We start from the raw sequence: 20,616 nt of genomic DNA, 5'->3' as shown, positions 1-20,616 counted from the left end.
TTTGTATCTATCTTGGCCACAATAATGCGTTTACTATGCTGTTTGTAGTAGCTAACCCGCATTCCTATTTTCCTATTCATTATGAAACCTACTCCTGCATTACCCCTATTTGATTTTGTGTTTATAACCCTGTAGTCACGTGACCAGAAGTCTTGTTCCTCCTGCCACCGAACTTCACTAATACCCACTATATCTAATTTCAACCTATCCATTTCCCTTTTTAAATTTTCTAACCTACCTGCCCGATTAAGGGATCTGACATTCCACGCTCCGATCCGTAGAACGCCAGATTTCTTTCTCCTGATAACGACATCCTCTTGAGTAGTCCCCGCCCGGAGATCCGAATGGGGGACTATTTTACCTCCGGAATATTTTACCCCAGAGGACGCCATCATCATTGAATCATACAGTAAAGCTGCATGCCCTCGGGAAAAATTACGGCTGTAGTTTCCCCTTGCTTTCAGCCGTTCACAGTACCAGCACAGCAAGGCAGTTTTGGTTATTGTTACAAGGCCAGATCAGTCAATCATCCAGACTGTTGCCCTTGCAACTACTGAAAAGGCTGGTGCCCCTCTTCAGGAACCACACGTTTGTCTGGCCTCTCAACAGATACCCCTCCGTTGTGGTTGCACCTACGGTATGGCTATCTGTATCCCTGAGGCACGCAAGCCTCCCCACCAACGGCAAGGTCCATGGTTCATGGGGGGGGGGGGGGGGGAGGACCGTGAATATTAGGAATCCGTAAAACATCAAATCGCCGACATCGCAGCGGCTTGAAAAAGATCCTGCAAGAATGGGACCAACGACAACTGAAGAAGTTCGTTCAACGTGACAGAAGTGCAACTCTTCCGCAAATTGCTGCAGATTTCAGTGCTGGGCCATCAACAAGTGTCAGCGTGCCAACCATTCAACGAAACATCATCGATACGGGCTTTCGGAGCCGAAGGTCCCCTTGTGTACCCTTGATGACTGCAAGACACAAAGCTTTACGCGTCGCTTGGGCCCCTGAACACCGACATTGGACTGTTGATGACTGGAAACATGTTTCCTGGTCGGACGAGTTTCCTTTCAAATTTTACCCAGTGGATGAACGTGTACCGGTATGAAGACACCCTCATGAATCCATTTGCCCTGCACGTCAGCAAGGTACTGTCCATGCTGGTGGAGGTTCTGTAATGGTGTGGGGCCTGTGGCGTTGAAGTGATATGGAGCCCCTGATAAGTCTAGATAAGACTCTGGCAGGTGACACTTAGGTAAGCATTCTGTCTGATCTCCTGCATCCATTCATGTCCATTGCGCTTTCCGACGGACATGGGCAATTCCAGCAGGACAATGCGGCACCCCACACGTCCAGAATTGATACAGAGTGGCTTCAGGAACACTCTTCTGGCCACCAAACTCCCTGGACTTGATCATTATTGAGCATAACTGGGACGCCTTGCAACGTGTTGTTCAGAAGAGATCTGCACCCCCTCCTGCTCTTACTGATTTATGGATAGCCCTGCAGGATTTATGGTGTCAGCTCCCCCCAGCAGTACTTCAGACATTAGTCGAGTCCATGCCACATTGTGCTGCAGCACTTATGCGTGCTCGCGGGGCCCAACGCGATATTAGGCAGGGGTACCAGTTTCTTTAGCTCTTCAGTGTATATGTATTGTTATCTGCTCAAAATCTAACTGGTGTCCGACGTGACACCTCGTGGCTTTGATGGTACCTATGAGTTGGTCATCTACAGACGAAGCTGTATGTGGCGGGAAAAGGATTAAGGGAAACTTTCTTCGCAACTCCAGAGAGCAGCGGAACTCGACCATAATCTAACGTCAATACGAATCTCCTACACATATTGTAAATTAAAGTTCCCTGCCGCATTCTTCTTTCTGTGGTGAAAGACAAGGTGTGGAACTACTCTAGGGGTTCTGATGCGGTTTTCACTAATAGACAGACTGATTCACAAGGAATATATTACAGCTAAGCCAGACAAATCGTTCCGTCGTAGATACTTAGTGCTACCCGTGAGATACTGTGGCCAGGGGTGGGGGGGGGGGGGGGGGGGTGCGGGGGTGGGAGGGAGAGGGGGGCGCTAGTTAAATATAAATCTAATGGTCTCCAGAGCGGTTAGAAAATGCCTATCTTAGACAATGTAAAGTTTATTCGCATAAAAAGTACTTTTTTCTCAGAAACTACTGGGAATAAAAATTTATACTAAATATAACTTGTAGGTTACACATTTCTAACCACTTTGACAGAGATATTTCTATCGGTATTAATTAATTTTAAGATAATAATTAATGTTGTCAAAAGTGGACAAAAAATAAAAATCTATCTACATTTTGGTATGTGTGTAAGCCTCTAACTTCTTTAATATTTACAAAATGAGAAAACCACTCTGTTAAAACACGCAAAATGCTCCAATAAGTATATCCTGTAATTCTGAAGCAATTCTGGGATGTAGAAGCTGAAGAAAGAAACACTAACAGCCATTAAAGTTGTCAGTACATCCCAGTTCCACTGATGCGTTGTCTGAATCATCTTCTATATCATCTTACAGTATCCTTTCTCCTGCGCCCGCATCTCGTGGTCGTGCGGTAGCGTTCTCGCTTCCCACGCCCGGGTTCCCGGGTTCGATTCCCGGCGGGGTCAGGGAATTTATCTGCCTCGTGATGGCTGGGTGTCGTGTGCTGTCCTTAGGTTAGTTAGGATTAAGTAGTTCTAAGTTCTAGGGGACTGATGACCACAGATGTTAAGTCCCATAGTGCTCGGAGCCATTTGAACCATTTGAGCCTTTCTCCTGCTTCTCTTCCCTGTGTTACTCTTGTTTTAAGGTCTCTGACAGATCTCTCTGGTGTCATAATTGTCTCCTTATCTAAATTTAACATATGTTTCGCGGTGAAACGACCAGAAGTTTGTAGCAGTCTTTCAGGACTTCACACTTTGCAAAATTTTCTTCATTGAACATTGTCATTGAATCAGAGACACCGAAATGCATTTTACTAATTGCCACAAACACTGTCCTGAGAATTCTGGCCCAGATTATGCTGTTGATGGACTCATTAGTATTCTGGCTGTGACCATGAAGACATTTCTTCAATTGATTTATATCTGATAAATGTTCGAAAGTTTCTTTCCAGGCCGCCTCTATGGCAAAAGAAATAGCTAGTTTGTGAGTAAATTTCTCGCCATTTTGCTGTGTTCCGTTATATTTGCACCACGAATCACTTTCGGGAGGGCATAGACCATGAATAGGTTTATCGTCTGTTGAATTGCTTTTCTCGTATCTTCTGTGATAGTAACATTTTGCCTGATAATAATTTTGCCTGATAATAATTATGAATTCTTTCTATGATGGATTCTGTGAATCTCTTCTCACCATCTAACTTTGGCATCTTCCAATTTCTTTCCGTGGTGTGCAGTTTTCGGTCGTCACAGCCTCGTATTTATTCATTTTCGTACATGACCTAAGCACTCCTGCTTAGTGACAGGTAAACTTTCTCGGTATGGATTCTCTTCCACAAATGCATCGAAAGCTTTTAAACCCTCTCCACCTAAATAATTGGTCTCGGAGGCTAGAAAGTCAAAAAATCAAATTTCAGTCTGTGAACTGTCGAACGTACATGGTCATGCCCGCACATTATTTTGTTTAAATCGATGAATAAACCAGAAATATATTATATAACATTGGGGAGGGAAAATTCCGTAGATAATCATTAAAGAAAAAAATTAAAAATTGAGCATTTCAAGATTTCAACTGTCCAAAGCCCGTTAATAATTCGGAATTCTGAAGGTATTTGCCTGAATTGTACCCGTGATCGGAAATGAAACATGGACAATGAACAGTTCACACAAGAGGAGAAATTAAGCTTTTGAACTGTAGCGTTACAAAATGGCTCTGAGCACTATGCGACTTAACTTCTGAGGTCATCAGTCGCCTAGAACTTAGAACTAATTAAACCTAACTAACCTAAGGACATCACACACATCCATGCCCGAGGCAGGATTCGAACCTGCGACCGTAGTGGTCGCGCGGTTCCAGACTGCAGCGCCTAGAACAGCACGGCCACTCCGGCCGGCTGTAGTGTTACAGAAAAATGCTGAAAGTAGTATTGGTACCCTGAATAACTATTGAGGAGACACTGGATCGAAGAGGGAAGAAAGGGTTTTCTGGCATCACTTGACAAAAAGAAGGGACTGGTTGATAGGAAAGATCACGAGGCATCAAGGAACCATCAATTCAATAATGGAGGGAAGTGTGGGGGATAAATGTTGTAAAAGAAATCGAAGGCTCGTATCCACAGCTTTGCCAACTGAGCTACTCCAGCACCACCCATGGCCCGTCCTCACAGCTTCACTTCCGGCAGTACCTTGTCTCCAACTTCACAGAACAGCGCCCGCGAAACGTGCAAAACTAGCGCCCCTGGAAGAAAGGATATTGCGGAGACATAGCTTAGCCACAGCCTGGGGGATGTTTCCAGAATGAAATTTTCACACTGCAGCGGAGTGTGTGCTGAAATAAAACTTCATGGCAGGTGAAACTTTGTTCCGGACCGAGACTCTAACTGGGGACCTTGGCCTTTCGAGGGCAAGTGCTAGTCTTGCAAGTTTCGCAGGAGAGCTTCTGTGAAGTTTGGAAGCTAGGACACAAGGTACTGGCGGAATCGAAGCTGTGAGGAAGCATCACGACTCATGCTTGGGTAGCTCAGTTAGTAAAGCACATGCGGCGAAAGGTAGAGGTCGAGAATTCGAGTCTTGGTCTGGCACACAGTTTTAATCTGCCAGGAAGTTTCATTTCAGAGCACACCAGGCTGCAGAGTGAAAATTTCATTCTGGGGATATAAATCTCTCCCAACAAGAGAAAAGTCAATTGGTAAACGGACCAGTCCAGATGATCAACTCATACAAAACAAAGGAAGGCCTAATAACGGAATCTAAACACATTATAAAGGAACAAGGAAAACTGAACACATAAAATTTTAATTAAAAAAAAAGGAAAGAGAATTAGTAGTAGCAAAAGAACTCACATCCAAGAAGCTAAAACAAAATGTCGCCATACTAACAAGAGCGGACGTAATCAACATTATTGTGATTGTGGATGGAAAGGAATACGTAGATAAAACATTTCATGTTCTGAAGAAGAACAACATCATCAAATTAACCACTGACCTAACAGCAATATATCAGAGAAACATTCAAGAAACACGGAAAAACGTCAAAAGTAGATTCCCAAAAGGCCATATAAAAAGAACGACACAGAAAAATCTAAAGACGCCCACACCAAATTCCCTATCATAAGTGCACAAAGAAAATATTGCTTGAGGGCCTGTCATTAATTTCAGGAATGCTCCATCCTAGTACCTAGCCCAACATACGCACACATTACTAAAGAAAATATACACTTCTGAAAGTCATAGGATCAAGAACACAGACATACCACACACAGCAAGCCTTATATAATTTGATGTGCCTTCAGTGTACACCTGCATTCCAATGAATGAAGCAAAAATCAGATCACAAGGAATAAAACACCAAGGAAACACCCGAGACACACACACACTGATGAAACAGCGACCATACTCAGGATCATAACAGCACAAAATTACTTTTGTTCAACGTTGAATTTTATTTCCAACATGAAGGTCTGCCAATGAGATCATAAATTAGTGGCCTCCCAGCCAAAATATTCATGAAAAACTTAGACAACAACATCTTCAGACACATAATAAAACAAAAAATACAGAATTATACACTATGTGATCAAAAGCATCCGGACACCTGGCTGAAAATGCCGTACAAGTTCGTGGCGCCCTCCATCGGTAATGCTGTAATTCAATATGGTCTTGTCCCACCCTTAGCCGTTATGACAGCTACCACTCTCGCAGGCATACGTTCAGTCAGGTGCTGGAAGGTTTCTTGGGGAATGGCAGCCCATTCTTCACGGAGTGCTGCACTGAGGAGAGGTATCGATGTCGGTCGGTGAGGCCTGGCACGAAGTCAGCAACCCAAAATATCCCAAGGGTGTTCTGTAGGATTCAGGTCAGGACTCTGTGTAGTCCAGTCCATTACAGGGATATTATCCCCGAACTACTGTCCAACAGTGGGAAGCAAGGAGGTGCTTAAAACATCAATGTAGGCCTGTGCTGTGATAGTGCCACGCAAAACAAGTGGTGCAAGCCCCCTCCATGAAAGACACAATACCACAACACCACCGCCTCCGAATTTTACTGTTGGCACTACACTCGCTGGCAGATGGCGTTCACCGGACATTCGCCATACCCACAGCCTGCCATCGGATCGTCACATTTTGTACCGTTATTCGTCACTCTACACAACGTTTTTCCATTGTTCAGTCGTCCAGAGTTTACGCTCCTTACACCACGCGAGGAGTCTTTGGCATTTACTGGCGTGATGTGTAGATTATGAGCTGCCACTCGACCGTTAAATCCAAGTTTTCTCACCCCCCCCCCTCCCCACCTGTCATAGTACTTGCAGTGGACCCTGATGCAGTTTGGAATTCCTGTGTGATGGTCTGGATAGATGTCTGCCTATTACACATTACGACCCTCTTCAACTGTCGGTAGTCTCTGTCAGTCAACAGACGAGGTCGGCGTGTACGCTTTTGTGCTGTACGTGTCCCTTCAAGTTTCCAGCTCACTATCACACTGGAAACAGTGGACCTAGGTGTGTGGAAATCTCGCGCACAGACGTATGACACAAGTGACACCCAATCACCTGACCACGTTCGAAGTCCGTGAGTTCCTTGAAGGGCCTCATTCTGCTCTCTACTGAAGTCGCTGATATGGAATACCTGGCAGTAGGTGGCAGCACAATGCGCCTAATGTGAAAAACGTATGTTTTTGGGGGTGTCCGGATATTTTTGATCACGTAGTGTATAACGGTACGTGACATCGTTGGCGTAATATACCTGACCAATGGACCACACACTCATATAGAATAGCCACACAATGAAATAAACAGATTATGCACAAAAATTCAATTCACATTAGAAACAGAAGCAGACAACAGACTAAATTTTATGGATCTCACTTTACAAATAACAAACAAAATCGACGACTTCACGGTCTTCAGGAAAACGACAACCACGAGCACTACCATTCACAATCTATGGAACCACCTGTTGACACAAAAGCAAGGAGGCTTCAGATTCATTCTCCGCAGATTAAATAGGACACCCATAAGCAAACAGAACTACACACAGGAGCTAAATTCGATAAAACAGATGGCAGTGGAAAAGAGTTTTGATACCGATTTGATAGAAAACCTATACTAACAAATATATAATAGGAAAAGGAAAGAATTGGCCATATACACGCAGGACATTACACAACACAACACAAGAAACAGTAACCACGTACAAGACACAACAGAACAACACACAAACAAAACCTAAGTGGCACATACACACCAACAATAACAAAAGTGTTCACAGAGTAGGCAACATTTTAAGAAACAGCGACTTCAAATAGGATACAGGACAGACAACGAAATGCAGAAAAAGCTAGGAACGCAGGAAACACTCACAGATAAATTCAGCAGATCAGGAATAAATTAACTCTCATGCAATACGTCAGTCCGTATACGTAGGAAAAACTTGCAGAAACTTTAAAACAAGATACTCAGTACACCTCAGAGCCCTAAAAAGCACCAACTCCCATAGTATATTCGCTGACCACCTAATAGCGCAAAGCCACTACCTAACTACGGTAGAAACAGATTCAAAAGTAGTAAAATCCAGTGAAAGCGTATACCATCAACTAACAACAGAAGAAAACTTCCAATAGTAGAGCGTAAACAGGTTATAAACGAGTACAGTCCATTATACAAGGCACACTATTTAACACATTAAAGGAACTTTACAGAAAAGACAACACAAAGAACTAAAAAAGCTTACAAACACACATACACACACACACACACACACACAGAAAGTAGAAAGAACAAGTGAACGCTGACTGGGGTAGGGCACACAATAACAACGTTTGAACTTTGCTTTGGTGAAGTGAAAACGTTCGTTACAACCAAAATTTTGCAAGATATATGTAGCTTTTGTGTGTGGTGCTCAACAATTCATCAGAATGCAAAAGAAAACGGTTGTACCACGGAATAATGAATGTAACAGAAAATACGGGTATATGAGTGAAATATTGTGTCACAACAAAATCACACTTAGAAGTAAATGGATGTGTTAACTTGCCAATAAAACTCATATTAACATCGTTTGGTTGCTGATGACAAGTTATCAGTGCAGGACAAAAACGACTGGTCCTGCGAAACCTTATGATGTAAAATTCAAAGTAATAATAAAAAAATATAAAAAATAACAAACCGTCTTGGTCCAGATTTTCTTAAATTAGTTATAGCTTAAAATAACTTCGCGATATTCGGTCTTGAATAAAGAAAAGCCACTGGTGATGTCACGGTGGTGCTGAAACATGTTTGGGGCACGGGTCACATGGAAAAACAGTTTTTTCATTACAGGCGGAAAATTTTTCTACTGACTTGATAATATTGGTCAGCTATTCAGCCTTCGAAGTGGGCGTATAGAATTTCAATGATGAGGTCAATGCAAAGTGGAACGGAATAGAAGCCGTATGCACATCCGACTAAAGCCATTTTTTCACATTCAACATCACTTCTGTAATCAAACAATCCAATTTTAAACGTCACACTAATTATATTTTCAAACAATGATGTTGATATGTCACTGCCATAATAACGGCTGCCTCTGGTAGCTGAGTATTCAGCGCGAGGGAATGTCATACCTAACTGCCCGGCTTCGATTCGCGGCTGGGGTCGGAGATTTTCTCCGCTCAGGGACTGGGTGCTGTGTTGTCCTTATCATCATCATTTCATCTCCATAGACACACAAGTCACCGAAGAGGCATCAACTCGAAAGACTAGCATCAGGCAAACAGTTTAACCGACGGGAGGCCCTAGCCACACGGCATTTCCATTTTTTACTGCCATAATCTGCTTTTTCCAAGATAATTGTAGCAAAGGCTGTCGCTTTAGTGCAGAAAATTGATTTTGTAGCACAGAATGAAGTCTGATGAAGAAGTGACGCTCGTGCAACTATACTTTTAATTTTCATGTTGTAGTCTTACAAAATCAACCATCCTCCTCAATTCGAACTTACATTGCCTGAAGAAGTGCGTATCAGGACGTTGTCACTGCTTTGCTATTTTCGGTACCTTTTTGATCCTATTCTATCAATATTTTGTTTCTGCGTGTTAACAAAATTCCTCTCTTAAACGCTAAATACGCCATCATTCAAATGTCTCTCGTGATCGTGCATGAGATTAGCTCATGATACTGTTTTTGGGATGAGCAATTCATATTTTAAGCACATTTTCGTTTGATTCTATGCGTTCGGAGTTGAGTACTCTCCGTGTACGAGGGCGTGGTAAAAAGTAAGGCCTCCGAAATTTTTATGAGGAAACAGTTGAAGCTTGTCAGAAAGAACAAACGTTATCGAATTCTTTATCTTTATCCTTCATGTCCACACATTTGCAGCCCTCCGGCGCTAGATGGCTCCGAATTGTAGTATGTAACGTGGCGGTGAATAATGTAGCTATGTTGGTGAATGAAAAACAGCGTACTGTAATCGAGTTTCGAATTCGATGAGTTCGTCCACATGTGAGTCACCCTATCCTTCAGTGTGACAACGCCATACCACACAGGAGCGCTGCGACATCTGCAGCAATCCAAGGACTTGTGTCCACTGTCATCGATCATTCTTATGTTGGTGAATGAAAAACAGCGTACTGTAATCGAGTTTCGAATTCGATGAGTTCGTCCACATGTGAGGCACCGTATCCTTCAGTGTGACAACGCCATACCACACAGGAGCGCTGCGACATCTGCAGCAATCCAAGGACTTGTGTCCACTGTCATCGATCATTCTTCAAACAGTCCCGACATGAACCCACCGATTTTCGTCTGTTGCCAAACTTCAAATAACACCTTCGAGGCGATGTGGCCGAGCGGTTCTAGGCGCTTGAGCCTGGAGCCGCGTAACCGCTACGGTGGTCGGTTCGAATCCTGCCTCGGGCATGGATGTGTGTGTGATGTCCTTAGGTTAGTTAGGTTTAAGTAGTTCTAAGTTCTAGGGGACTGATGACCTCAGATGTTAAGTCCCATAGTGCTCAGAGCAATTTGAACCATTTGAACACCTTCGAGGACTTCGTTTTGATGAGGATGGATCGGTGCAAGCAGAGGCGAGGTTGTGGTTCCGTCGACAAAGTAAAATATTCTGAAGTGACAGTATCAATAAATTGATCTCTCGTTGGTACGTATGTGTTCATGACGTCGGTAGAGTTTTTGCAAGTATTTGTGAGACTGGTGTGCTCTTCCGCTCTTCCTGTCCTCTGTAGACACTCTTCTATCTGCAGGCCACCTTCCTGTCACCCCAGATAATACTTTCCACCTCCCCCTTTTTTTGTTTAAAAAAAAACACAGTCTTCCTCCAGACATTGCAGCAGTTGCAGCAGTTCCCTACTCAATCTCTGTTTCGTCATACTTTCATGAACTAATAGAAAGATAGAAAGGAGGGGTTAGCATTCCAAACAAACTTAAAACAGAGTTGTGAATGTACGCCTGTAGGTCTGTGCTTATGTTTGTCTGTGTGTGTTTGTCTGTGTGTGTGTCTACTGGTGTTTCCGGGAACCGCACGAAAGGCCACCGCCTTATTAGCATGCTGGCTGCAGCCACACCTTTAAAAGCGACAGCCGCCAGCGCGCCTGATGACGGCAATATCTAACAAATGCGCCTTGTTTTCGTTGTTTTTAATTTACAGTAATGAGCTTCCGGCTGCGACGCGACTCTGAAATGTGACGGTGCCGGGGCGTTTCATTTCAGCGGGTGTCTTTCTCCTGAATAGTGATCGCCTATTGTCGTGACGTGGGGTGGCGGCCCCATCGTTCGGTATGCAGAGTGAGTTCCGGATCTGGCCATCATGCCGGAGTTTGTAATACGTGCTTGCAGCCACACGACTACCGCCAAGTACGAGATCTCCTCCACTGTGCTTACAGTCAAGGAACGAATAACTTAACTCAATGGTAGCGCTTATCTAATTCACTTGGTCCGATTAACATATCACATGTCTGAACAAATATGTCTTGAATTATAATACACTCCAACACCAAAATAATGGGACTAAAATTGGTAGATGTGATGTACAAAAATGATTACAGTTTCAGAAAAAAACTGGATGATATATTCAAGAGAAAGAGCTTCACAAATTGAGGCAGTCAATAATGCTCCATCTCTGGCCTAAAGGTAAGCAGTTATTCAGCTTGGCAGTAGTTGATAGAGTCCTGAGAGATATTGTGGTAAATTTTGTCCAATTGGCGCGTTAGATCGTCAAAATACCGAGCTGGTTGGAGGGTCCTGCCCATAATCCGACAAACGTTGGTTGGTGAAAGATGTGGTGACCTTGCTGGCCAAGGTAAGGTTTTGCAAACACGAGGACAAACAGTAGAAACTCGTACTGTGTGCAGGCGGGCACTATCTTGCCGAAGTATAATCCCACGATGGCTTCCCCTGAGGGTCAACAAAACGGGGCATAGAATATCGTCGACGCACCAGTGTGCTACAAGCGTTCCACGAATGACAACCAAATGGCGTCTGCTATGAAAAGAAATGACATCCCAGACCATCACTCCTGGTTGTCCGACCGTATGACGCGCAACAGTCAGTTTCTTATTCCACTGCTATTCGGTTAGTCTGCAGGCACGTCTTCGCCAGTCATAGGTTCTCAGTTCAAAGAAATAGTTCAAATGGCTCCGAGCACTATGGGACTTAACTTCTGAGCTCATCAGCCCCCTAGAACTTAGAACTACTTAAACCTAACTAACCTAAGGACATCACAAACAATCATGCCCGTGGCAGGATTCGAACCTGCGACCGTAGCAATCGCGCGGTTCCAGACTGTAGCGCCTAGAACCGCTCGGTCACTCCGGCCGGCGTTCTCAGTTCAAAGAGGGACTCATTACTGAGGACAATTCTACTGCAGTCGATAAGATTCTAGGCTGAAAACGCCTGGAGACTCTCTCAGACAGAGGTGGGATATCAGCTTGAAGTGATGGTCCGGAGTGCCACTTATTTTCATTACAGGCCCACTTTGACAGTCAGCTGCGGCTTACTTACAGCACAGCGGTAGACGATGATATTCTACTGGTCGTATCGTTGCCCTTCAAGGAAAGTCATCCTTGGCTTACATTTCAGCAAGATAATTGCCCCCCCCCTCCTCCCCCGCCTACACTGTTTCTACTGCTTGTCTGCCAGCGAGGCAGCCGGTTCTCTCCCCACTTGATAACATTTGGACCTTATGGGGACAGCCCTCCAACCATATCGTGATTTTGACGTTCTGACGTGACAGCTGAACTAAATTTGGCATGATTTATCTTAGGAGGACATCAAGTAACTCTATTAATTGATGCCAAGCAGAATAATTGCCTGCATAAGGACCAGAGGTGAACCAACGCGTTATTGACTTATGCAATTTGTGCACCCATATCTCTTGAATAAGTCGTACAATTTCTGTGAAATTGAAATCATTTGTTTTTAATCTACAGATATCCGCCCCATTCGGATGATTCCTCTGTTGTGTGTCGTCTTTTTGGCCTTGAGTGTACTATACAGCAGGTGAGAAAGCTTAAATGGTATACACATCACCATTTCCGTACTTTCCTGAGGCTCCGACTCTGCAGTTCAAGTTTCCAAAATGAGGTGATGAAAGCGTGAGTTTCCTGGTCACCAGATCTTGTTACACTGTCCTCGGCTAAATAGCAAACGTCTTCGGAGTCTCTCATAAAATTTGGTTAACTGACTGTGTTGATGGCCATCTGTCCATCGAGTGCGCCATTTAAGTAGGTGCCATCCTCCAGCTTCACATCTGTATTCCAAAAGTCGCCCACCTGCTACCGGTGTTGTACTCTCCGCCATAATGTGCGGACCTCGCCGCGAGAGGGGCACGTCGTCGGCCCCAGGTCGATATTACTTGCGAGTATAAAATTGTCATTCATCGGTGAGAGCTCAAATTAGGAAGTATACATTAATGTTTCCGTTCCCGTTTGGATACCACAGGTCGAAAGTGTTTGAACACGACGGTATGTCTTTCGAATAGATAGGCTTGCAAGACGATGCCATTCGTGTTTTGGCATACGATTTGTTGCTAATTTGTAAGTATGAGACGTTGAAAGATATAGCCTGATTATGATTAAAAAAAGGCGGTTCCGTGAACTTCATTCATTATAGTGATGAATCTAGTTCAACTGCGATCAGCTATGCTGGTTTTTGGTTTCCATTTGTGCGCATATCGAATCTTACTTTCGAAATACAGTCAGATCTGGTCAAACAAGCGTTAATGCCCTATGGCACGAGTTTGCAAATTACTGGTGAGAAATGGAATGATAATACACATTTCATTGTTGACAATAGCGTGCGAAATTTTATAAATGACCTTCATAACCATACGTCGTTGTAAATTATGGTTCAAGGCCTCAAATCCTTAGTTCTTTACGACGGACAGTAAAGAACATTTGGTGGATCCACTGATCATGTCAAGTCTAACACCCCCACGTAAAATCTATAAGGAGAGAAAATCAGGCATTTTCATCCGCCGTCAATGGGCCACTTCAAGAAAAACTGACGTACGTGCTAAAACTGTCAGCACCATTAGACCTACAGAGAAACGGGAATTTGCGGGGACCAGACTTACCGCATCTGGAAGAAACTGCAGAGAATCAAAATTCAATCTAAGGTAGTGTGTCGGCAAATGTATAGAGTCCATCGATCAACACACCAAAATGTAGAAAGACGCCTGCAATGGAAACTGAAGCATTTGTCAAATATCCCGAGGTCCTACCAGCCTACAATCCGGATCATATTCCACCGTTCTCAGCAGGCAGCGATATGCCAGTTGACGACAGCAAAAAGCAAACAAACCAATCTAAAATGACCGATCCGGAATCAGACTTCAAATAGAAACAACACAAACAAATCATCTAAACAAACAAAATAGCTCACTAGAATACAGATTCGGAAAGGACACAGTGTAAGAGGTCCGAGCAGATGTAATTTCGATGTATTGCTCATGCGCTGCCTGCGATATGCAAGGTATAGGAGAATCTCTGACCAGAGAGCAGTGTTGACTGCAGTACGAACTGTGTAGCTGTAGCAGTAAGTTGTTGCTAGTCTGCAGACTGCTCTGGTCTCGTCTGGTGTATCGTGTTGGCTGGGCCGGTCGCGGTACAGCGATGCCGGAGCCTGAGTATTATTGTATAAGGTAAAAAGCAGCCTCGCGTATATGTAGTAATGTCGTCTCAAGTCCCATGTAAATGTTTTAAAAATCTCGTAATAATAATCTTTCTCATAAAAAGTAACTTTTAACAACCATTCATTTCAATTTAAAGAATTTACTAATTTCTCCCAGCCATGATCATCCCGATTGTTGCAAAAGAAAAATCAGTTGCTTCTTTTCATAAATGACAAATCTATCGGCCAGCATTGCACAGGGCGGTGACAGAAAACATTATTTTAAGAGCTGGTATATATGCGTTATCCGGCGACTTCATTGAGGTAACAATTTTTCTCTTTTTTATTCAGAATGATCTTTCAGGGCCATGACGCAGCACAGCTGACGTCCAAAATTTACCAGGTTAAATTCACAGTCAATTATTGAAAAGTTATAAGTTAGTGACAATGTAATTGAGAGGTTAGTTACATTGTATTATCACCAGGTTACTGAATTTTTTTTTTTTTTTGTTGGGACGTTACACTGAATGTGAACGACATAATTATAATTTTTTACTGTTGAGAGGTTTAGGAATTTTTCTGTTTTGAGGTTACACTAAACGTGAATATTATTTATGTTAATATTTTCTGTTGAGAGGTTGCGGTAAATTATTTTATTTTGTGGGGAGGTTACAACAGGAATTAGAAAGAAAAAGGACACGCACCAAAGAAACCCTTAAAAAATTTGACAAGCGTAAATGTTGTAGATGGGTAACGAAGGTAGCGGCTCCCATTCAAAATGAGGACGTCAGTAAGGCCTTACACAGCCACACAAAAACAACCATTGTAGAGACTTTCCCATGTACTCTGGATCCGAGCATGTCTTGGACGGAAGATAATGAGCAACAGTAAATAATTAGATGTAGACTTACAATCTGACTAGGGTAAATAACTCTCGGGTAAGTTCGGCGGAAAAGTTACAGTGTCTGAAAGACTATCTTTGCGCTGTTGATACAGATTTTGCCTAATACAAGGGGCTATAACGACCAAAGTAGCGAACACAACAGGTTACGATGCCCTCATGAACATAGGAAGGGAAGGAGGAACTTCAGTTTTGTTCAAAGAGGGTCTCCCTTGTAGAGCGTAAGTTACTTTGGGCACGGGAAGTGGTATAATAGTCCAATTTCATGCTCTCATTTTAATTTAGGTATATGCGCTGTCAGATACTAACGACAGACGGAATAGAAGTGACTTACAGGAATGGGGTAGTTGCACTGCCAACGAATGTTACGGCCACCGCCATACTAGTCGCTGATTGTAGCTCGAGACCAAACGTCTAATTTTAATTCGTGTCAGGAGCTACAAACATTGGCGATTGATTTAGAACTCAAGGACACCTGGGCCTAAATGAAACCAGACCTTATCGGCTACAGGTATGTTAGCAGCACGCCACCGAGCAGATTAAAAAGAAACTTTGTTAGTAAATAATTTATACTCACTGTCAACGAGATATGGCCTCTGATATTCTCCTGTCATTGTGTTCATCACGTTTCATTAAGGTACTTCCGACCAAAGATTTTTCGTGGCAGTGGGATATGGCAACTTAACGTCTCCTTACTGTTGGAAGCCAAACAACGGGTTACGCAAACTTGTTACAGCTGCCTACGTTCCCAAACAAAGTATCGGGAGAGATTAATCTAGTGGACCGAAGGCGAGAAAGCTTTTAATTTGTAAATGCACTATACAAGGCCAAAGAACACGCATACTGTTGAAAAAAAATCGGCAGAATATTATTTCTCCTGCTTCCGAGTCTTTATAAACAAGCACATTGACTTTCGGCTAACATAATCAAACTGGAACGCTTTATGCCGAAAATAACCGCTTAGTCTGGCTGCGTCTGGACGGGGTGCATACAGGAGCCCGAGGTGAGGACGATAATGTGCAGGAACGTACGTCGTTATAACACTTAGTAAGGGAGACACGCAGAGGGAGACAGAGAATTATAACCGCGCTGAGGGACGAGGAAGGAGAAGAACCCACTATACTGCAACAAAACAATATTTGGCGACGTATTATAGGGATCTTTAAGCTGAAGCACAAATAGAGAGATTTGATGGTGAAGAAATTTTAGCACACGTTATCACAGGAATAAATGAGGAGGACAAAAACATAACTCCCATTGAAATAAAAACAATCTTTAACGACGCTCCGAAGAAAACGTCAGCTGGCCTCGACAAGCTCCCGATCGAATTCTATGTATGTACGTAGGACATTAAAGGGAATGAGTTCACTATGATATGTAATGACTTTTTAACCAATTAGGCGATACCATCACACTTCAAGAAGACAATGATTGTACTCATGCCAGAAAAACCGAGCAGTAAGAGGTTTCATTATATAAGGCCACTCAGTCTATCCAGTGCTGACTTTAAAATTCTCAATCGCATTCTGAATAAGAGAGAAGCTACTCGTAAAAAAATATCATAGGTCCTTACAAAACAAGTACACTAAAAAGAAGATCCACGTTAGATACTTTATGTGAATGTAAGGGTGTCATACGACTAATATGAATCAGTGAAAACGGTGTTTCGTTCGTGTTTTTAGATTTTGATAAACCCTTCGATCATTCAGTCACCATGCGGAAAATGGGCTTCAAGCAAAATTTCTTAACCCCCACACATAAACGCATCAGTGGTATTTTTCCAAGGATTATACCACAGGGCAGTTGACAGGCTGTTCCAGTTCAACAGTCAGTACGTCAAGCCCTCTGTCTATGGCATTACACGCAATCATGGTGGAGCCTTTCCTTTCGACACCGCGTCAGGAACAGTGATCTACATATTTTCAAAACTAAGACAGTTTTTTACGGTTATGCTGATGACCTGAGCGTTATTGTAAGTTCCAATAGTGAGACGGATGAAGTGCAACGTGTGTTCACTATAATACTTGCTGTTCTCCAGTGCATATCTCCATCTTAAAAGATCCAAACACGCATCTCGGTCCTCACAATAGTGCACAGATAGACAGTGGATGGCTGGAACTAACGAGAGACTCCAACTACTATTGTGTTTATGAGCGAACCCCAAGGTAATGACCACAACCAGTTGGGAGAAGAAACTCAGTGTCATATGGCCCTTGCTGAAGAAACGTAATGTGTGAGCCTTGGATCGTTTACAGAAAGGCTAGTTTATAAACATGTACACCGAATAACTAGAACATTATGACGAGCTATCTACTATCGATATAAACCCGTTCAGGCGACAGCAGCGTCACCTGGCGAAGAATGACTGCTAGTGAGACACACCACGGTGCATGGAGTATCAGTGAGCGTGCTGTCCGGCTGTAGAACGGGAAAAGCGCGCGCGTTCTATATCAGTCCGACAGGGCAGATTGAGATGGCCCTATGGCACAGCACGAGCATTTCGGAAACTGGACGACTTGTCGGGTGTTCGAGGAGTGCTAGGGGAGTGTCTTCAACAAGGGGCGAAACTTTGGGATGCAGGCACTGGAATATGTGGATATCTGGGTCGGTCCTGGAAGTAAGCACTGATAGCTCACAGGCACGATATCCGGACTCGAGTGCTGTTCTGGCACGAATTTTCGTGTGGTTCCAGTAAATTCCATAGCTGTTGTGGAGTCTTATTCACAATTCGCGAATACATTACATGACTTCCTAAAAGGTCGGAAGAATGCAATGCCAAACCACCTCCACTAGAACTCTGCCAAGAATGGCAATGCGAGATTCTCGCAGTGTCCCCCCATTGCTCATTTCTCGACTATGCGAATGATTTTGACTTTAGACTCCAATAGCCACCGAGTGTGTGTTAGTGTGTGTGTGTGTGTGTGTGTGTGTGTGTGTGTGTGTGTGTGTGTGTCGGTAGGTGGGTGGGTGGTTGGATTCTTGTTCAAGTCTTGGAAGGTGCGCGAAAGGAAGATTTTGTCCGCATCTACAGTACCATTTTTAAAAGTTTTCTTTTTACAGTCAACGTTTCCCTCTTGTGTCAGTATCTCCACCATACAGCAGCACACATGCCCAGTGACTACGATCATTTACCAAATGTGTCTCATGTCTTCCTCAGCAAGCTAGACCCAGTACGGTTCTCTCTAGTGTCACGGAGGGTACTCCCTAATGTCGTAAATCATTCTTTTAATCGTAGTTTCCAATATATTTATTTCGACACAAGTTCCACGGAGAAGCTCCACATTTCTTGTCTTATCAGTCCACTTACTTTGCAGCATCCTCAACTATCCTACGATTCGATTTTTTCTTCGGTTACCGCGCAATCCATACAATGCTATACACCAAACGTATAGACTCAAAAAATTTATTCTCCAGTGAACTTCTATGTTTGATACTAGTGGACTTCTTCTGGCGAGTAGTTCTCTCTTTGTCTCTGCTTCTTACTTCCTTGCTTCATGTCTCTGCTTCTTACTTCCTTGCTTCATTATTTTGGTTCCAAGGTGGTAGAAATTCCCTCTTTTGTACAGGATCGAATTTTTCTAATTTCACTTTTGTTGTCATTATTTGAAGTTGGAGGAAATAATAGATTTCTCGTAATGGGTCGCTGACTCCTGAAATTATTGAACCGTCTTCGATTCCAGATTCTTGAGAATTTTTATGACACTGGCACATATAATTTCAACATAACTTAACTGTTGGAACACATTTCACAGTTTGCCGGCTGGAGTGGCCGAGCGGTTCTAGGCGCTACAGTCTGGAACCGCGCGACCGCTACGGTCGCAGGTTCGCATCCTGCCTCGGGCATGAATGTGTGTGATAACTTTAGGTTAGTTAGGTTTAAGTAGTTCTAAGTTCTAGGGGACTGATGACCTCAGAAGTTAAGTCCCATAGTGCTCAGAGCCATTTGAACCATTTTTTAATATTTCACAGTTTGCTGAAACATATGTAGTGTACATAATTAAAAAATAAATAATATGTCACTGACCACTGAGAATACTCAAAATTCGAGAAATACAATGACATAGATCTGTAGTAGTGGAGATGGTCTTCGAAACTAAGACGGTACTCATGGAGACCCTTTCTGTTTGCAGGATAACAATATGTATGTTAAGTGTCGATATGCGCTAAGCTCTCGCGCCGTTGAACTGCTTTCGATTCATTTCAGGAGTTCTATACATAGTTTAGAAACCGATTGTAACTAAAATTTATTAACACATATATAATCGCTGTAATCATTTACACTGTGCAGCAAAACAGAACTTCGTTGTTTTTGTTCACTTTCAAGTACATAGCGTAGCATTACATGACATCTAACATAGGTAAGCGCAGTGCCGAATGAGTCCGAGTTTCTTGATGTTTTAAGGAGTTGGGACACTAAATATAGACAAACGAAGTTCTGGTTTTAACTCGTTTTACTGCACTGTTCTGCGATGTGTATCGTGATCTTAAAAGCACTGATAGAAATCTACATACTGTCTTAAAAAACTTTTTTCTCCTTGCAGAAATAAGGTAAGTTAGATAACTGTGGTTCATATAAAGCGCTGTCGTTAGCTTAGGACCACTCCAAAGAACAGAAAGTTACCTCTTCGGTAAATGATATTGTCAAGCAGAGTTTTCTGCCTGTATTTCAGATAGCTAGCTGCTTCCAAAATTGAATTCTTTGCTCAACTGAAATTACTGTTAACACTGTCTCTAGTTGGCAGATCTGCCATTTATTTAAAAGAAAATGTCCACTACACATAAACTGCCTGGTTACCACTGAAGATATTCTTCAGCTACTGTCTAGTAGTTCTACTAGTCAGTAGTTGAAGAAAATCTTTATCACTTTTACATCATCAGTTAACAATGAAATATTTTAATGAAAATATTTTATGTGTCGAACTTAAGCATGATCTTAGACATTGCGTTTCGTGTGGGCTGATTTTACCGACCGAGATACTCAAATCCACTGTAACGGCTTCTGACCTCCCAGTTACCAGCTACCAGTAAGTTTCTGGCAATTTCAAACTGTAGGCAGGTTCTGCTGACTGATTTGCGGGCATATTTTCTCTGGGAGAAAGGATGTCGTAGAGAATGGCTTCGCATCTGCCTAGACATTGTGTCCAGATTGAATTTCTTACTCCGTAACAGCGTTATGAAAAGTATGTAAGACGACTTCATCCGAAACCGATAATCCAAGTTGGAGGCGTTGTGTGGTATTTACTTTTAATCGATCAACAGGTATCTTAATTGAAGAGTGGAAATGGAAAATGTTGTATGTGCTCTTTTTCCAAAAAAGAAGTTTTCCTTGGACTCTGTTGCATCTCCTTAGACTTGATCTAGGTACCAAACAATGGAGAAAATCTATCAAACATGAATCTGTAGATGATGCATGTTCTCTGTGCCAAAATGTGGTTCCTTCTAGAATT

This window comes from Schistocerca piceifrons, chromosome 4 (assembly GCF_021461385.2).
Source record: "Schistocerca piceifrons isolate TAMUIC-IGC-003096 chromosome 4, iqSchPice1.1, whole genome shotgun sequence".
Taxonomy (NCBI): Eukaryota; Metazoa; Arthropoda; class Insecta; order Orthoptera; family Acrididae; genus Schistocerca; species Schistocerca piceifrons.
Note: the sequence above shows the minus strand (reverse complement) of the source record.